This window comes from Narcine bancroftii, chromosome 8 (assembly GCF_036971445.1).
Source record: "Narcine bancroftii isolate sNarBan1 chromosome 8, sNarBan1.hap1, whole genome shotgun sequence".
Classification (NCBI taxonomy): Eukaryota; Metazoa; Chordata; class Chondrichthyes; order Torpediniformes; family Narcinidae; genus Narcine; species Narcine bancroftii.
Genome location: NC_091476.1, coordinates 134769148 through 134789838, shown reverse-complemented (window position 1 = coordinate 134789838; position 20691 = coordinate 134769148).

Here is a 20691-nt window from a genome sequence, read left to right as displayed (position 1 = left end):
AGGCTTTGTTACTAAACAAGAATTTAGAAAAATAAACTGTTGATCTGAGGTTGAATGAAACATAAAAGTCTGCAGACGTTGAGATTGTAGTAAAAACCTCGAAATGTTGGAAGAACTCAGCCGGGCTTTCAACATCATAGAAGACAAAGATATATTACCCTACCTCAGCAACTGTAGAATTTAAATTGGTAATTAAATAATGATCTTGATAGACTGTGGTATAAACTCCTCTGATTCAATGTGGCTGCCTCAAATTGTTCATGACTGTGCAAGCAACTAAAATTAGAAAAGGCAAGAAAATTGGCCTTGAAAACAACATTTGCATGCCATGAATGAATTAAAACATTATTAAACTCAACATTTTTTACCTGAACTTTGCCAAATTTTACTCCTTCTTTCCTCATCTGGATAAGGTACTTATGCCTATCTCGCTACAGAAACACAACCTTCTCAATTTTCTTACAAACTCATTATCCTGAGGAGTTTCACTAGACCCAATCCTCCTTTGCCAACATGTCTGTCCATGGTCTCATGTACTGCCAGACTGAAACCACGCAAATTGGAGGCATGCTCTAACTGGATGGAATTAACATAATCTTCTCCACTTTTTGTAGCTCCAACCTCATCTTTCCTTATGGTTCCTTTCCTCTAGCTCTGTCTTTCTCTCTCTTCCCTTTTACCTCTGTCTCCTTTCCCCTCAACCGGCTTCCACAGAGCCCCAAACAACCCCCACTCTGCCAATCAATTCTCATGTTTCCTCTCTCCTTTGCCCCATCCATATCCAATTAACTCCTCCCCCTCCCAATTCTTCCCTCCCCAGCCTTTTAATTCAGGTACCTTTCTGCTTTTTATTCATGCCTTGGAGAAGGGCTCAGGCCTAAAATGTCAATAATATATCTTTACCACCTATGGATACTATGAGACCTGCTGAGTTCCTCCACCATTTCTGTGTTTTTACTACAATCACAGCAACTGCATCGCAAGAATCCACATCACCCAGCACATGCTCTGTTCTCACTGTTACCATCAGGAGAGCAGCATCATACACATCCCTGAGATTCTTTTTATTCATGCCTTGGAGAAGGGCACAAAACTATTCAACAACAAACTCAATCAGAGACTCATTTAAGGATGCTTACTTTTCCACTTTATAGATTTTTTTTCTCTCTGTATTGCACAGTCAGATTTATTTATTTGTTTACATGTATATATCTTCTTGAGTAGTTTTTTTTGCACTATCAATAAGTGGTCATCCTTTTGCTGCAGGAAAAAGAATCTCAGGGATGTGTATGATGTCATGTATGTACCCTGACAATAAATCTGAACTTCGCAGACTTTCATGTTTCACCCCATTCCTCCTCCCTTCCCTGCATCCTTGCAATTTGTTTTTTCCTCGAATTCTTTGCCATTCACATTTTGAAAGACTGGATTGATTCTATGTCTATCATGTGTATAGGTTGTGAGTTATAGATTTGTATAAAATAGATATTCCTTTTACCTTTCTGCATTGTTTGACACCTATTTATAAATCCCTGTACCTGATTCTTGAGCTGTTTGCTATTGGGAACAGTTTCTCTCGATGTACCTTGTCTAAACCCATTATACTCTTCCACATATATACCATTGTTTTTCTCAACAAACCCTGCTTCTCTAGTCTAACATTGAAGTGGAACAAAAAGCAGAATGTGTTGCAGGTCAGTCACCAACAGTTAACATTTTAATTGAAATCCTGTTTTACCTTCCACTGTTTCAGCCCGATTGATTGCAGGTTTCCAACATTTTCTTTTTTTAATTTCAGATTTACAGCATCTGCAGTTTTGTTCAACATTAACTTTGCAACTGAATGCCAAGGGCCACTGCAGTCAATCTGTTCTGCATCTTCTTTGGGTCTTGCATGTAGTATCCAAAGTATGGTATCCAGAATTAGAATCAATGTTAAACCGAACTTTTCACATCAATGTGAAGTAACTTTCCATGTTTTGATTTCAATTGTCAAAGAATTTCTGCTTTAATATCATTACCTGCAACAAAATTCGTGTGCAAAGTGAAATCATTCCATATCAAATAAATCTTTGAGGATGTAACTTATTTATTGTTCCCAGTTAAAGGCTTGGTCAGGCTTTGATGAATTGTCCTAATCAGGAATTGCAACTAATAAAATGTGTCTATGCTTTGGAAATAATTACCTATCTAGACTGTTAAAAAAAATGTGAAAAATATGTCTAGTTTTGGCAATTCCTACCTACTAGATGTTTAAAAAATGATCCTGAACTTTTTAAATATGTTCAGAAATGTGATGAAATTTTATTTTAAAGCATCATCTTCCTTGATCTATACTGTTGATTCAGGATGCTGGATATTCTGTCAATAGCTCACACCAAGACACAAGAGCAACTTGTCCGTGAACTACTCTTTGCAGACGATGCCGCTTTAGTTGTCCATTCAGAGCCAGCTCTCCAGCGCATGACGTCCTGTTTTGCAGAAACTGCCAAAATGTTTGGCCTGGAAGTCAGCCTGAAGAAAACTGAGGTCCTCCATCAGCCAGCTCCCCACCATGACTACCAGCCCCCCCACATCTCCATCGGGCACACTGAACTCAAAACGGTCAACCAGTTTACCTACCTCGGCTGCACCATTTCATCTGATGCAAGGATCGACAAAGAGATAGACAACAGACTCGCCAAGGCAAATAGCGCTTTTGGAAGACTACACAAAAGAGTCTGGAAAAACAACCACCTGAAGAAACACACAAAGATCAGCGTGTACAGAGCCATTGTCATACCCACGCTCCTGTTCGGCTCCAAATCATGGGTCCTCTACCGGCATCACCTACGGCTCCTAGAACGCTTCCATCAGCGCTGTCTCCGCTCCATCCTCAACATTCATTGGAATGACTTCATCACCAACATCGAAGTACTCGAGCTGGCAGAGTCCGCAAGAATCGAATCCATGCTGCTGAAGACCCAACTGCGCTGGGTGGGTCACGCCTCCAGATTGGAGGACCATCGCCTTCCCAAGATCGTGTTCTATGGCGAGCTCTCCACTGGCCAACGAGACAGAGGTGCACCAAAGAAGAGGTACAAGGACTGCTTAAAGAAATCTCTTGGTGCCTGCCCCATTGACCACCGCCAGTGGGCTGATCTCGCCTCCAACCGTGCATCTTGGCGCCTCACAGTTCGGCGGGCAGCAACCTCCTTTGAAGAAGACCGCAGAGCCCACCTCACTGACAAAAGACAAAAGAGGAAAAACCCAACACCCAACCGCAACCCACCAATTTTCCCTTGCAACCGCTGCAACCGTGCCTGCCTGTCCCGCATCGGACTTGTCAGTCACCAATGAGCCTGCAGCAGACGTGGACATACCCCTCCATAAATCTTCGTCCGCGAAGCCAAGCTAAAGAAGAAAAGAAAGAAGAATAGCCAAATGCATCAACATCAGAAGAAGGATTAAAAAATAACGGAGTAGTGATCAGAGAGGAAAGAAATGGAGAATATCACAATTAAAACCACAGTTTATTACCACAGTCCAAGGATGTTTTTCACTAAAAATTTACTTGCACTATGGTAGATTATCAAATCACTTTGCAGCACGTTATTCTATGGGCATGGACTCTTCATTTTATTATTACTCATTAACTCAAGCCAAACTCGACTGAAACAGATCTTTATAGAAAAATACAAAGTAACACATTATGCTCGTGCAGTAGTAAATGGTTTTTAATTGATTTGTTGTTTTGAAGAATTGTGAATTTATGCCTCTCTAATCTGTGCTGCTGTCCTAAAGAAAGAAAAACAGGAAAATGTCTTTCCAAAGCATTTACAAAAATGACAAGACAATTAAATTTGATTTCTCATTCTCTCCAATTAGCTATTGCTTTTTACTTGAAAGCTGGATCAGACTGAAAGGGCCACTTTTCCAGAATGATTCCCACTTTGATTTTCCATACAGTCAGCCAGTGCCATTTGAGAGTAACTGCACATTCTCCCAGGATTGCTTAACAGTATAAACTCCAATCAAAGATGCATTGAACCAAACACTTTGCATTTATCAGACTCTGAGGACGGATCAAGGAGATTTACAACCAATAGATTACAATAACCTTGATGTGAATCACAGCTTCACGTAGAGGAGAAACCATCCCAAGATAATATATTTAAGATAAAAATTGAGAATTTAAATGGCAAATAAATGAATGAACAGATTATATTTGCTTATGGGAGGAACGTTGGTCAGATATTTTATGATAATTTTTGAAATATTTCACTACACCTCGAACAAACAGAAACTTCTCAACAATAACCTGACAGTCTGGATTATATATCAGCCCATACTGGGACACAAACCCACAACTTCAAAAGTTTCCAACTGAACATTGCTCATAATTGAATGACTCTTGATGTTCTTTCCTTCCCATCTTCTTGCCAATATTGCTGGATAATCATTGTCAAGAATGTTGTTGAGGAGAAGATTGATCTCAGAGCAAATTGTGGTTTAACCTTCCTAACCTGTGAAACCATATCTTTCAATTGTTCTCCTTTTGTAGTTCTGTTTCATTTGGATCTTTGCCTCAATTCTCATTAGACCTTATTTCTGATGCTTGGCTTCCAATTCAATGAACTGATACAAAAATAAATCCACTATGCTTCTCTCACTTAAGTGATTGGTGAAATAAATGGAGAGGGTGAAAATATCACTCTATCATTTAACCCTTGGGCCTGGAAATTCATCTGCACAATGTTCAAACAAACAATGACGATGCCAACTAATTTCATGTCAAGGAAGTTTGCGCACATTTCAATGAGAACTAATTCCAGACATAAATGAAGGTTTTTCTTTTGTGTGATAGCTTTGGGTGCTCTAAAACTGTTTATGAGACTTTCAAGAAACCAAATGAAGTCCATTATAATAGAATGTTTAAAACTGATTCTGGTAAGATTTTCCATCACATTGATTCTTATACAACTGTTTCCACTCTCAAAATAAACTGAATAACACAAAGGGCCCAGTCTGTGTTATCTCATGGACCAAGCGCATTTATCCTGTTTAAAGACGATGTGGCATAAATAATTCACAAAAGGTTGAGTAGTGAAACAATCAGGCTTTTACAACCATCCACCTCCTTGACTGATCAGAGCAAAAGCATGCAAGGGGCTATGGGCAGGATCGGTCTCGGGTGGCATGTCCAGTCAGTAGCAGCCAACGATGGTATAACAATTCACCCTTCTTTATAGAAAGAATCCTGTGGGATGAGAAAAATGAGTGAAACAAATGTCCATATATACACATTTACAGATTAAGTCTATCCGGGGGTCTCCTCTGTCGCAGCGAGTGGCATGGCAAAAGTTGGGGGGGGTGGCCTGCTGTAACAGGGTTGGCCTGTTAACTGATCGCCAATGGATGGGATCAGGTGGGGGGTGTAAGGGAATGTGGTGCTGGTACATTATTGGCAGCAATAGTAGCCTGCGGTAAGGGGTGGTCACCTGCAGGTTCGGAGACCCCTAAGGTTGAAGTGGGGGAAGAGTGTCTGTGGAATGTCAGTGGTGGTCCAGGGGGATCCCCGAAGGTGCCAGGACTCAGATGTTTTCTCGCCCGTCAGGGAGGGCAACGTAGACATACTGGGGGTTGGCATGGAGGAGGCGGACCCTCTCAACCAGTGGGTCAGTCTTAAACTGCCTGACATGCTTGCGGTGAGGTAAGCCAGGTGTGCAGCGTAGTCCCTGAAGCAGCCTTCCGAGGGAAGGCAAACATCTGTTTATGAGGCGTGCTGCTGGTGGCCGTACATAAAAGTGACTGAATGGAATTAAGTGCATCTGGAAGGACTTCTTTCCATCGGGAGATGTGGAGACCCCATGACCTCAGTGCCAGGAGGATGGTCTTCCAAACTGTGGCATTTTCCCTTTCCACTTGCCCATTACCCCTGGAATTATAGCTGGTGGTCCTGCTCGTGGCCACGCACCTGGCCAACAGGTTCTGCCGCAGCTTATCCCTCATGAATGATGTAAGACTGTTGTTGTGGATAAAGCCAGGGTACCCAAAGAGTGTGGAGATACAGTGGCCGTTGTAATGTCAGGGCATGGGATGGTGATGACTGTAAGGAAATAGGCATTCCAGTTGGAGGAGTGGAGGGGTCTCTTGAAATTAATGCTGATGTGCTTGAATGGGCATGTAGACTTGATGAAATGCATCTTGTCTGGCTGGTAGAACTGCTGTTTGCAATCAGCACTGGCCCGGCAGTTTCTAGTCATTGTCCAAATCTCCTCAGCAGAGTAAGGTAGATTCTGAGATTTGACAAAATGGAAAAACCTGATAATTCTGGGATGACAGAGGTTATTGTGAAGAATCTGTAGTTTTTCTATTTGAAGATAATGGGATAGGGCATCTGGGGCCTCATTAAGTTTGCCAGGTCTATAGAAGATATCATAGATGTAAGTGTAAGTAGACAGTTCGATTTTCCACCTGAGGATTTTATCATTTTTAATTTTTCCCCTTTGTTTATCATTAAACATGAATGCGACTGCTCGCTGGACTGTTGAGAAGACTGAACAGTTTCCCCATGGGGTAGTGCCTCCAGTGGTGTACTGCTTCCACGTTAGCCTGAACCTCCTTCTTGACAGAGGATTACCCTTGGAGGGTACATGAGAAAAAGGTGATGGGTCTACCTGCCTGGTTGAGAGTGGCCACCAGGGCAAAGTCAGATGAATCTCTCTCCACTTGGAATGGTTTTGACTTGTCTATGGCATAAATGGCTGCCTTAGTAATGTCATCTTTGATCTGTTTGAATGCCTTCTGGGCTTCTTTTATTAGGGGAAAATGTTGTGGCTTTGACCAGTGGCTGAACCTTGTCCACATAGTTGGGGACCCATTGAGCATAGTAAGAGAAGAACCCGAGGCATTTCTTCAGTTCTTTTAGGGTATGTGGGAGGGGCAGCTCCATTGATGGACTTTTGCAGTCAGGGACGGGGCCAATGATGTTGCTTTCAACAACACAGCCAAGGGTGGCCAATTGTGCTGTCCAGAAGACACACTTGTCCTTGTTATGTCAGGTAGCAATGGAACTTGTTGAGATTAGCATCATAATCCTGCAGATCATGGCTGCAAATGGTAACATTATCGAGGTAGGGGAAAGTGGCTCATAGATGGTAATGGTCCACCATGCGGTCCATTTCCCATTGTAAAATGAAGACCCCATTTGTGACACTGAAAGGGACCCAGAGGAAGTGATAGAGATGGCCATCCCCCTTGAATGCTGTATTCTGGTTGATAGTCTGGCTGTAGCCAATGACCATCGTATTCTTTTCCCCATTCTTGACCATGGGAGCCTGGGCTCTACAAGGTCTATTACTGGCCTCAATGATGCCCTTGCTCAATAACAGCTGGACATCCAACTTGATATCAGCAGCCCAGTACAGTATACACCTAGTGGTTACCGGTTTGCAATCAGAGGTGACGTTGGTGAACAGTGGGGGGGGGGGGTGGGGGGGGGGCCGGGGGGGTCGACCTAGGGTCAACCACATGTTGCCTGCCATCTGAGAACTGTTCATTGCAGATGGTAAGAGTTGGGGGGGGGGGGTGGAAGGCCCATTGAATTGCAAGGTGACCTTCTCCAGTTGGCACTGGAAGTTCAGCTCCAGTAACAAGGGAACACAGAGACAAGGCATGACAAGCCGTCATGCCTCCAACAGTCAGGGTCCCATGGATGACTACAGAGTATGATTTGGGTGCAACAGATATCCTGTGCTCGGCAGACCGTACTTTAAGTGACAGACCTTTAGTGGTATCAGGGTAGATAAAACTGACTGTACTACTGCTATCGAAAAAACATTTGATAACTTTCCCATTTACCTGGATGCCCACCATGGACCTGGCGAGTTCATGTGGTGCGTCCTGATTCAATGTGATGGATGCCAATATGGATTCAGTGTCCGAGACTGTTGGGTGCTCCCACTCCCGAAATGGCCACCCTCAGTCCCAAGATGGCCAGCCTTGACTCCCATGTGGTCCAAAATGGCATCTCCCATGATTTGCACATTACATTACTGGAGTGCAGGGAAGATGGCACCAATTGAGACACCTAGGGTAGAGAATGGCTGTATGCAGTGCTAGTGGATCTCGTGGGCATTTAGATTGGCAAACTTTCATGTAATGCTCCTTTTTTCCAGCAGCAGGAGCATACTGCATCCTTGGTAGGGCAGCGTTACTGTGGGTGCGTGCCCTGCGTGCAAAAGTAACTACTGGAGAGCTTGCCCATGATGGTGGCCAACATCATTAGGGTAGTGGGCCTATGTATGGACCAGTCACTCACAGAGTGGAGTAATCCCCCATCCCAGGATAACGGTGACCACAGTGACCAAGCAGCTGAGTAGTCATCGGAGTTCAGGAGGGCCACCTCCAGTGTCTCTGTAAGCTCAACTGCCCTTGTCAAATAGAGTATTTTTTGCTCCAGTAATCGGTGGCGTATGTACCCAGAGCAGAGGTCGGCAACATAGGCTTCTCTAATGAGGTCCTCGGCACACTGGGCAATGGAAATAGGTTTACAGTTACAGGCTCTGCACAGGATCCAGAGGGCCTGCAGTTACTCAGCACTAGACTCACTAGGTCATTGTTTTCTGGTGGCCAGGAGATGCCTGGCATAGACCTCATTAACCTTCCAGCAATACTGGGCCTTGAGGACCTCCATCGTTGCCTAGTATGATTTGCCATTGGTGATCATGGGAAAGTCCTGGGGCCCGACCCGCAAGACAAGTAGTCTCAGTTGATTTGTAACCATGGTGATAGCACCTGTGGCCAAAAGGTTTTTGAAGCATTGTAGCCACAGCTCGAAGGTGTTCAGGGCATCCAGCGACTAGGAGTCGATGTCAAGTTTTAGGTACTCCTTTGAAAATTTTAGCTGTGAAATTGATGTACGATCAATAATTCACAAAAGGTGGGGTAGTGAAACAATCAGGCTTTTAACAGCTAAAGACTGGAACACTATCAAACAACCATCCATCTCCTTGACTGATCAGAGCAAATGTAAAAGGGTGACGTGCAAGGGTAGGATCGGTCTCAAGAGATGTGTCCAGTCAGTAGCAGCCAATAACGGTGTAACAGTGGTTTACCACAAAAGATGAGTTTTTAAAAAAAAAACTTTTATTTGAGGTTCTGGACATCTCCTTGAGGAGATGAGCATGAGCCACCTTCTTAAATGGCTGCAGTTCCTTCGATGAAGGTGCTTCCAGAGTGCTTTTGGGGCGGAAACTCGAGGATTTAAAAGCAGTAACAGTGACTATGAATGCACTTCAGTACTTATTGCAAAACAAACATAAAGCAGGCCAATCCAAACTCACCAAAGGCCCCACACACCCAGTGGGTTTCCCTGGAAAATTATGCACAGAAAAATGTTCAAAAGATAAATAGTTCCATGATCAGAAATGAGTATCAGCCAGAGGAAAGACATCTGACAAAAATGCAAAAAAAGGAACACAAACTGCAGATGCTGGAATCTAGGAAATAGCGAGAGGCTGGATGGACTCGATGAATCAGCAAGCATCCATGGGGAAAAATTCAGTCAGCATTTTCGGTTGGGACAAAGTTCAAGGTTCCTTTTATAGACACATAATAATACATAAAAATGTAATATACACAATATACCTCAACATTTGTCTGCCTTAAGGCAAATGGTCATGAGCGTTGCCCAGTGACCTGAACAATAGGAGAATGAGAAGCAAAAGAGAGCCCCTTCAGTGTCACTGAGTGTCTGTGGATCCCACAGTTTCTATAGTTGCATAGACTCCTATTTGATCCACCGGCAACCTGAGCTCCAGATCCAAACCTCCAACACAATTAGGAAGCCTTTAGCGCCTGAGGCCATCCTGCAGCCTTTCTCTCAAATCCTGGTTCCGATACCTAGTTCACTTGAGCCAGTTTCCAGCAGCCCACAGCCTGTGTGGTTCCTTCAGCTGATAATCCCCTCCCTGGTCTGCTGCCATAATTATTCCTGCAGGATCATACTCCCGTGCTTCTCCTTCTCAATGGGGGCTGCTCCCCATTTCTGATGCCCTGAGCTGGTCTGCCAGAGTCTACCACTGCTTATGGTCCGCTGCCCAGCACATACTCTGCTATCTTGGGCACAGACCTCCATGGCTGCAGCGATAAAAAATAAAACACAGGCAGTTGAAAGCCTATACAGAGTTGTGGACAATATGACTGGGGAAATGTGGGTGCCATTGAGAACGTTCTCCGTTTAAGAAATAACCCTTAAACCCATAAAATGTGGGCAATACTGTTGCAACTGCAGGGAAGTGTTGTCAGGGAAGAAATGTATGCTTCAATTTAGAGGTGATGGTTTTCTGTTTATGTATAACATAGGAATAAATTAATCATGATTACTTTGGAAAGGTGGTGCCAGGACTTCTGTATTCAGGAAGGGATATACGAGCAACAAGTTTACAGCTGGCTTTCGGGTCCTTGACTTCTTCATTCGAAGGCCACAGTCAGTACACATGTGTCCTCCTCACATATCAGTCAACACAGGTGCACCTCAAGTGGGTATGCTTAGTTCACTGCTCTACTTGCTTTACACCCATGACTGTGTGGCTGGACACAATTCAAATGCCATCTATAAATTTACCAATGACACTATGGTCATTGGCTGAATCACAGACGACAATGAGGAAGCATATAGGAGTGAGATAAATCAGCTAGTTGAGTGGTCAAGGAGTTGAGAGGTTAAGAACTTCAAATTCCTGAGTGTCAACATCTCTGAAGATCTGTCCTGTGGCCTCCATGTTAATGCAAACACAAAAAAGGCTTGCCAGCAGCTATACTTCATGAGGAGTTTGAGTACGTCACCAAAGACTCTACAGGTGTATCGTAGAGAGCATTCTGACTGGTTGTGTCACTTTCTGGTATGGAGGTGCCAATGCACAGGACAGGAAAAGGCTACAAAAGAGTTGCGAACTCAGCCAGAGCCTTCATGGGTATTAGCCTTCACTCCATCGATGACATCTACAAGAGGCGGTGTCTGGATAAAGCAGCTTCTATCCTTTAGGCTCCGCTCCACCCAGGCCATACCCTCTTCCCACTGCTGCCATCAGAAGTCTGAAGAAGAAAACCCAATGATACAAAAACAGCTTCTTCCCCTCACCCATCAGGTTTCTGAATGGACACTGAACCACAAACACCACCTCACTCTTGCACTAATTTTTAAAAAAAATTTTTAAAGTGTAATTTATAGCTTTATTTGCATCTGTAATAGTGTGGCAAAACAACAAATTTTGTGACATGTTTTTTTTTTTTTTAATTTTTTTTATTTTTCACACCATAAATCACATTAGCCATGATATACACTATTTCTTTTCACACATATACAGTTACTTCTTCTCCCCCCCCCCTTTCCTCCCAAACCACCCCCCCACCCCCCCCTCTCATCCATTTTAGGTATACAATCTAGGTTGCATTAAGCCAGTCAGACAATGTTGTCATTCAACAAAATTACACCAGAAATTCTACTGAGTCCATTCTTTTCTTTCCTTCTCCTTCCATCAACTTAGGTAATGTTTGTCCCCGGTAGGTTTTCGCTATTGTATTTAATGTAAGGCTCCTATACTTGTTCGAATATTTCAATATTATTTCTTAACCAATATGTTATTTTTTCTAATGGAATACATTTATTCATTTAAATTTGGTAGTTTCTTCCTTTTAATTTGGTTATGTATTCCATTAATATTTAAAGACATATAGTTCAGCGTAGCCCTTTTATATTTTGTTTATCTTCTCTTTCCGTTTTTCCATCATTACCTTTCCTCCTTTTCCATTTCTGTTTTCTTATTTTCAACTCTTTATAAGACAACATTCCTACAACATCTAACATTTTCCTTATTCTCCTATTTCTATCTTATTTATCCCCAATCTCCCCTTCACCTCCTGAGTTGTCCTTTATCCCTTGTCGGACAACCACATCTCCCCTCTCCATTTGGATTTGCGAATCCACTCGCAAGCGTCAACTGATTTTGCATGACCGCTATTTCCCCCCACCCCGCCTCCCCCAGAAAAGATTTCACTTTTCATATGTCACAAAGGTCCCTCTTTTAATTCCCTCCTTATTCTCTCTATTCCATTACCTTCCCTTATTAATTCTTGTCTATACTATCTATATTTTCCTCTAAGTACAGATACATTCATGTATGCTCATTGTCTCTATTCACTCTTATACCTCTTTACCTGCATACATATCAATCGTGATCATTTTTACTCTCATTACCCGTCTTCATCCCTCAGTCTATTTTTGTCTTTACCCACATACATATCAGTCGTGATCATTTTAACTCTCATTACCCGTCTTCCTCCCTCAGTCTATTTTTGTAATTGTTCTGCAAATTTTCGTGCTTCTTCTGGATCCGAGAATAGTCTGTTTTGTTGTCCTGGAATAAATATTTTCAATACCGCTGGATGCTTTAGTATAAATTTATACCCTTTCTTCCATAAAATCGCCTTTGCTGTATTGAACTCTTTTCTCTTCTTTAGGAGTTCAAAACTTATATCTGGATAAATGAAGATTTTTTGCCCTTTATACTCCAGTGGTTTGTTGCCCTCTCTTACTTTTTCCATTGTCTTCTCCAGTACCTTTTCTCTTGTAGTATATCTTAGGAATTTTACTACAATAGATCTTGGTTTTTGTTGTGGTTGTGGTTTAGAGGCCAATACTCTATGTGCCCTTTCTATTTCCATTTCATGCTGTAGTTCTGGACATCCTAGGGTCTTAGGGATCCACTCTTTTATAAACTCCCTCATATTCTTGCCTTCTTCATCTTCCTTAAGGCCCACTATCTTTATGTTATTTCTTCTGTTATGGTTTTCCATTGTATCTATTTTTTGAGCTAGTAGTTCTTGTGTCTCTTTAGTTTTTTTATTAGATTTCTCCAATTTCTTTTTTAAGTCTTCTACCTCCATTTCTGCTGCTACTGCCCGCTCTTCCATCTTGTCCATTTTTTTTCCCATTTCTGTTAAGGTCATCTCCATTTTAATTATTTTCTCCTCTGTGTTGTTTATTCTTTTTCTTAAATCCTTAAATTCCTGTGTTTGCCATTCTTTAAATGACTCCATGTATCCTTTAATAAGAGCAAGTATATCCTTTACCTTGCCTATCTTTTCTTCTTCTATTTCACCATACTCTTCCTCTTCTTCTTCCTCTGGGTTGACCATCTGTTGTTTCTTTGTTGCCCTTTCCTCCTCTTCTATCTTGTTTCTATTGTCTTCTGTGGTCTCTTCTTGCTGCAGGTGTTCTGCAGCTGTCGTTGCCGGCTGTGGAGATCGACTCCCCAGCTGGTCCCCCCTCCCGTCGGTGTGTTTTTTTTCATTCGCATCGCGCATGCGCGAAACTTCGCGCATGCGCGGTTGCGCACTTTTGCTCGGCTCTGCGAGCCATTTTTGTAGTCCATTATTTACCGACCTGAGGGAGCGGGTTTCTCTCTCCGCAGCGGGCCTCTTCGGACAGGTAAGGCCTTCACCTTTTTCCTCCTTTGTCTTCTCTTCCTCTCTTCTTACCGTTGCTTTCGACTTTTCTTTTTTTGTCGCCATCTTCTTTCCACCTTTATACTCACTTTTCTGTAACTTTTATTTCTGTGCCTTTGTGTTTTCTCTTGTTTTTCCCGACTTTTCTGGAGAGGGCTGGAGTTCACCGTCCGGCCACTACTCCATCGCGTGACTCCTCCGTGACATGTTAATGACAATAAATTCTGATTCTGAGCCTGGGATGGTCAAAAGAGTAGAGGCCAAAAGTGGCATTATTTCAGAAATTTATTCACCTTCGACTTTAACCTTTGTTGCTCTTCACCAGCACAAACATCGCCCACCTTGATGAGAAAAATCAGTGAACCCATCCCGTTCAAAGAAAGCAAATAGTACAAATCCTTTCTCGCTAGACCCTGTCAAGCCTAACCAGCTGTGCAGTTGGAAAAATTGAAATTATTCCATTGTTTTCTACAAAGTTCCAAAGGAAAATACTGAGTAACTTAACCATTGAGTAAATGGTTTCCAATTTGGCAAAATGTGTCCAGGATTCCATTTTGTCCTTTTTAGGCATCTCCTGTTATTGAGAGTTCTTGGGAAGCTGATGTAGCCACAGATGGAGCAGGTTGATGGATTGGATTGGTGAGGTCAAACAAAGCCATGTGTCATGACCAGTGTGCTCTCTGCATTTTTCTCATGTGTCCCATATTGATCATCATGTCCATTGTGCCTTTAGAGCAGCCATTCTCATCCTTTTTTCAGCTATAGCCCTCTTGGACTCTGCTCAAAGTTTATGGGCCCCTTTCCCTATGAAGCAAATATTTAGTTGGTTTCTTCTGTACTGCTCTTCTACCGACAACGTAAAAATATAAAGAATATATTTGTCTCGGGAGGCGATAGGAAAACAAGGCTTTTACGTAAATGTGTTGTGGCCCCAGGGGCCACACAAACCCAGGGTTTGTCCTTCCAAAATGCATCACCTCACACTTGGCAGCAGCAGCTCTTTGGCCAGCTGACACATCTACCCCTCCCTTTCAGCATTTTGGGTTGGCCACTCCTTTCACGACACTCTGAATTTTGTTTCTCTCCCCACCAACCCACATCCCACCCTACGCAACCCCAGCAGAAAAAAAACAACCTTATGTTTGTACCTGCTGCAGCACACGCCGCAGCATTTGCCTTTTAGAACTTCTTTATTATCTTGCAGCCTATGATGAACATAGAACACTAAGCCTTCCAGCCCTCAATGTTGTGCTGACCCGTATATTCCTTCCTAAAAAATGTACTAAACCCTCCATTTCCTGTAACCCTCTATTTTTCTTTTATCCATATGACTGTCTAAAAGTTTCTTAAATGCCCCTAATGTTTCATCTTCCACTACCATCCCCAGCAAGCATTCCAGGCGCCCATAACTCTTTGTAAAAACCTTACCACTGATGTTATCCCTGATGTCTCCCCTAAACTTACCTCCCTTACCTATGTATATATGTCCTCTGATGTTTGCTGTTCCTCCTCTCATCCTTCCACGTTCCAAAGAGAAAGGTTCCAGCTCCGCTAATCTTGCCTCACTTATTTTTCAATCCAGGCAACATCCTGGTCAATCTCCTCTGCATCATCTCCATAGTTTTAACATCTTTCCTAAAATGAGGTGACCAGAACTGAACACAATACTCTAAGTGTGGTCTCACCAGAGATTTGCAGAGATGCAACATGACCTCTTGACTCTTGAACTCAGTCTCCCATTAATGAAACCCAATGCCCATAGGCCTTCTTAACTATCTTCTCAAATTACTCGGTGACCTTGCGGATTTGGACCTGAAGGTCCCTTTGTTCATCCACACTTCTAAGAAACTGACCATTAACCCTGTACTCAGCCTTCTGGTTTGTCCTTCCAAAATGCATCACCTCACACTTATCCGGATTGAGCTCCATCTGCCACTTTTCTGCCCAACTCTGCATCCTGTCTATATACTCTTGTAACCTTCGACAATCTTCAGCTGCACCCACAACTCCTCCACCCACTTTCCACCTCTTCAATCCAGGTCATTTATTTTTTAAAAAATCACAAAGAGCAGGGCCCCCCAGAACAGATCCTTCCGGCACTCCACTAGTCACTGACCACCAGGCAGAATACTTTCCTTCCACTACTACTCTCTGCTTTCTTCCCACAAGCCAATTATTTTATCCACACAGCCAAGGTTCCACTGATCCCAAGCCTCAAGACTTTCTGGATGAGTCTCTCTTGGGAGACCTTGTCAAATGTCTTACTAAAATCCACGTAGACCACATCATCTGCCCTACCCTTATCAATTTCCAAAAAGATCCAAAAAGAACCGTCAATTTAACTGATGCAATTATTACAATAAGCCCAAACCATTGTGGTTATTATTGCACTGTTCCAAACCATTGTGGGATTCATAGGTGAATGAAGGGAGCACTTAATCAGTTTCAGGAGTTGAAACTGTCAATTAATGGATCTTTAATGAAAATTAAAATTGACCCAGTTTTAAAGAATCCCTCTTCAATTGCTCCCACATTACCCTGAAATCCCCTCCTGTTTGTCTCTAGAGAGCAATACTATCGAGTTAGATTCCTTTGGTCATTCTGACCAAATAATTATAACAGGTATCAACATGATTGTAATAGGAGAAATGCATGATCTTCCAAATTATTACTGGTGTTGGTCAACTAAGCATCTGGAGCACAGGCTGGGTTGGAAGTGGAAATATCTGAATTTGGTGTCAGTTGATGTGAGGGTAAATATTCTGCACAAGAGAGTAAAAGAGGATGATTCATTGTGTTCCTGAAAGTCATCAGTGGATTAATTAACAGGACAGTTGGAAATTCCAAAATTTTGCTGTAGTTTTGGTAACTAGTTCAGCTAATAGAAAATTGGAGATTGATTTTCATATTTTCTGTTCTTTATTCAGAAGAAAATCAAAAAGTATTGCACATTTCAAAGATTAGGGCTAAGACCAAAGGAAGTATTGATTATGAAAAATAAGCAGTAATATTCATTGCTGGATTTCACTCCTCCTGGGATCTAATCAATGGGAACAATGGTTCTGAGTGAATGAGTTGCCACTTTATGAGGCTCAGAAGGTGAATGTCCAGGCGAGGCAAGTCTGTGTAATTGGAATGCTTTGACAGCAAAAGCGCTGTAGATGGAGCAGTGATGTTTCTAGGTGAGTAGTTCAGAGGCATGTGTTAAAGTCACACCATGGCAAAAATGGAATTTAAATTCAGTTCATCATCTGGAATGTTAAAAATAAGTTGTGATTAGAATGAATCATAGAATTGCTGGATTGTTTAAAAATTCACCTGGGTGGCATGGTCAGCGCAATGCTGTTACAGTGACAGAGACCCGGGTTTAAATCCGGCTCTGACTATAAAGAGTTTGTATGTTTTCCCTGTGTCTGCGTAGGTTTCCTTCAGGTCCTCTGGCTTCCTCCTACCCATCAAAATATACGGGGGTTACAGGTTAATTGGGTGGTACAGGCTCGTGGGCTGGAAGGGCCTATTACTGTCCTGTAGTCTAAATTAAAAATTTACGGTTCCATCATATCTTCTAGGGAGGAAATCTGCCATCTTTATTCCATCTGGGCTGTACTCCAGACCCACCAAAGTGATTGACTGTAACATTCTCTCTGAAATGGCTGAATGAACCATTCCATTCTAGATATGGGGAATAAACACTGATTTTACAATTACTCCTCAGATCCTGAGAAAGCAATTAAAGCTAATTCCTTCAGAAGGGAGTGAAACACAAAAGTGTGCAGCTGCTGCGCTTGTAGTCAAAACACAGAATTGCTGGATGAATTCAGCAGGTCTTGCAGCGCCCATAGTGGTAAAGATATTTTATTGAGGTTTTAGGTCTGAGACTTTCCTCAAGGTCCAAGAGAAATAAAGACAGGCATCGGAATTAAAGGTTGGGGAATGAAAGGGGGAAGACTGGGAGAGGGAGAAGAATAGACCAACACACAAAAGGAGTTAATTGTATATGATCAAAGGTGAGAATTGATTTTCACTCTGTGGAAGGAGACAGAAGGAGAAGAGAGAATGCTGGGGAAAGGCAACAGGGAGAAGAAGATGGAGGGAAGGCTTTAATGGAAACCAGTTAAGTCAACCTTAATGCCATCTGGTTGGAGGGTGCCCAAATGCAATATGAGGAGTTGTTCCTCCAATTTGTGGATGGTCTCAGTCTGGCAGTGCATGAGACCATGAACAGACATATCAGCAAGGTAATGGGGTGGAGAATTGAAATAGGTGGCCACTGGGAGATCCATGCTATTATTGCGGTGGGCAAAGCCAAGGTGTTCAACAAAGCAATCTCCCAGTCTCTGTCCAGTCTCTCTGAGGTCAGGATACATCTTTACATTCAGAGGGTGAGAAACATTTGCAGCTTTCTTTCACTTGCTATGAATGCCTAACCCATTGTTGTTTAAAGTTTAAATCAATTGATTTTTAAAAAAATGCAAGTTAAGTTACATCAAACAATGTTGGGTGAATTATTACAGCTCAACCACAATCTCATTGAATGATAGTACATGCTCAAAGGTTGAATGTTCCCTCCTATTGCAATGTTCCTTCACTGGCATGGAAGTAATATGATCAAAGACTAGTGAAATTATTTTTGAAGATGTGGTTCTGAAAAGTGCAACTTGAACACGAACAAAGAGACAAGCTTATTCTGCACCCTTCCTATCAGCAAGCATTCAGTTTCTGTTTGGAACTTGTATATAATTGATGAAACTCATACTGGGAACTCGGGCATGGAGACGTGGCTGACATTAGCCAATGCTACACTAGTTTACAGCTTTATGCAGTGAGGCAGACGTTAATTCTCTCCAGGATAGATTCGCACCTGTGTTCCAGGGAGAGTTGTCGACACTGAAATGAATTCCCTTCAATTGCTCCTCCCATTGGGAGTTAACTCTGCTATTCCAAGTTCTTGCGCCAGATAAAACAAAATAAAAAAAGATTCCTGCATTTTACTCAATGGCGTTTTTAAGTAAAGCCAACTAGAGACAAAATTCCATGCTTTTAAATTTTTGAGACATTCACAGTCAATGTATTTATTTGAAAGATGAAGTTTTAAATTTGTTGTGATAAATAAAACCAGAATAAGCAATTTGAATACTTTCCTTGTGTAGGGTTTGAATCAGAAATAATCCGGGCATCTTCTGTTTTATTTTCTTGTTTTTTTTCGTTTATTTTCACTGAGGCTTTATCCACTGAGGTTAGAAATTGACTAACCGAATGGTCTTCTTCTGCTCCTGTATCTCATGGCCTTATAGCCTAAACCAGAGGATGTGGGTTAAGGGTGAAATGGGAAAATTTTAAGACAGTGACTTGGGGGAATATTTTCACTCAGAGAGTGGTGGGAGCTGAAGTGGTGAATGTGGGCTCAATTTTAACACCGAAGAAGTGTTTGGACAGGTACATAGATGAGAGGGGTATGGAGGGATATGGGATGGGTGCAGGTCACTGGGACAGAACAACAATTCAGCACAAACTAGATGGGCTGAAAGGCCCATTTTCTGTGCTGTAGCATTCCATGGCTCAATGGTTAATGCTTTAAGTAATTGTGCATTTTTCTTTGTACACTTCTTTATTCTCTAATGTCAATGATATTTCTCAAAGTTTAAATGTAACTTTGCTATGCTGCAAAGAAATTCATTTTATTCAAAACTAGATCATTCAAAAGAGGAGAGTCCTGGATGGATCTTTGAGTTCAGACTGTGAATAGCAGCAAACTATAATCTACACAATGATACAGAAACTGGTATTTACACGACTAACCACCAGAATACAAATTGTTCAGCGAAGTTTTCATTCCACAGTGCTTAAACTTCTTATATTATTCAATACAGGTGATTAAATAATTTGTTCCACAGATTATTGTGTCTGAATAATGCCAGTCAAACTCCTTATTTCTAAATAAGGCTTCTTGCTGATCAAAAGTTAGTGCAGTTAGAGTACAGTACTTTGATATGGAAGGCAAGAACTCTCCTCCTTTCCTTCAAAAAGTAAAATCCATAGAAACCTCATTTGTGACACTTAAAATGTTCACAGGATTACAATACTATTTATTAATAGCCTATTATTCAGCTATCATAAAATCATTTATTAATGTAGTGTAGTAGGCTACCAGATATTGGAACTGAAATGTGAGAAAGCACCAGGGATGCTGGAGGCTTTCTGGTAGTGTTTGCACCTAGAGCTCAGGTTGCTGATGGTTTGGACTGAAGGCTGTGTGGCAGTGGAGGCTGAGCCATGGATATTTGGTGACTCTGGTGGGTCTCTTTCACTTCTCTTTCTCTGGCTCTGTATGGGGTGCTTTGTCTGCCTTGCAATAGACTAAAGAAAAATTTGTGTAGCATCATATTTTCTGTTTTATTACATGACAATAAAATACTCTTGAATCTTGATAGTATTCATTAATACATTAAATTGATGATATATTATGAATTAATAGTGGTTTAATAGAATTATAACTCTAAATCATTTATGCTCAACAACATAACGTGTTTGTGTTTGGAAGCGAGACGCTTTAGCATTGTAAAAGTGACCTTTGTAGTCTGCGCAGGGAGTCTATCTACTGGAGGGAATATATATCAGACGTTTGGCTGCAGCTATACATGATGCTTGAGTCTCTGGCGTCGAATCTGAATTTCTGGCTGAATCTACTGAGCCCAGTTAGTGTTTTCTCCCTTTGGTTGCATCTCTGAGTTTCAGTACACCAGAGGCTAGAAGAAGAACACACTCCTTTCTTTTATGTCTCAAAAGTTTCAGCGTCAGAATCAAACTGACATATCCAAAATCTTCAGGCTTGGTCACTCCATAGCTTGTAACATTATTTTTTTGCAACTCAGTCAGGCTCATTGGGAGAGAATCTAAATCCTAAAGTGTGCCAACCCTGGGTAACAGCCAGATACTAATCTATCTTTCTCTTTCAGATATTTGCTGAACTGGTGTGAATCTCAATATTTTCAAATTTTATTATGACCGATTTCAAATTCACTGGAAGATACAGATGGATAACAGTCAGCAGCCATGTGAATTTGAAGAGCTCAGTGAAGCGAACTGGTGTTAAAACTGTCAAATCATCTGAGTGCCTTTTCAACTAAAATCAGTTTTGACTATACCTTCCTTCTATTTTAAATAATCAGGTGTTCACACTTCAGTACTCCTTACTAACAA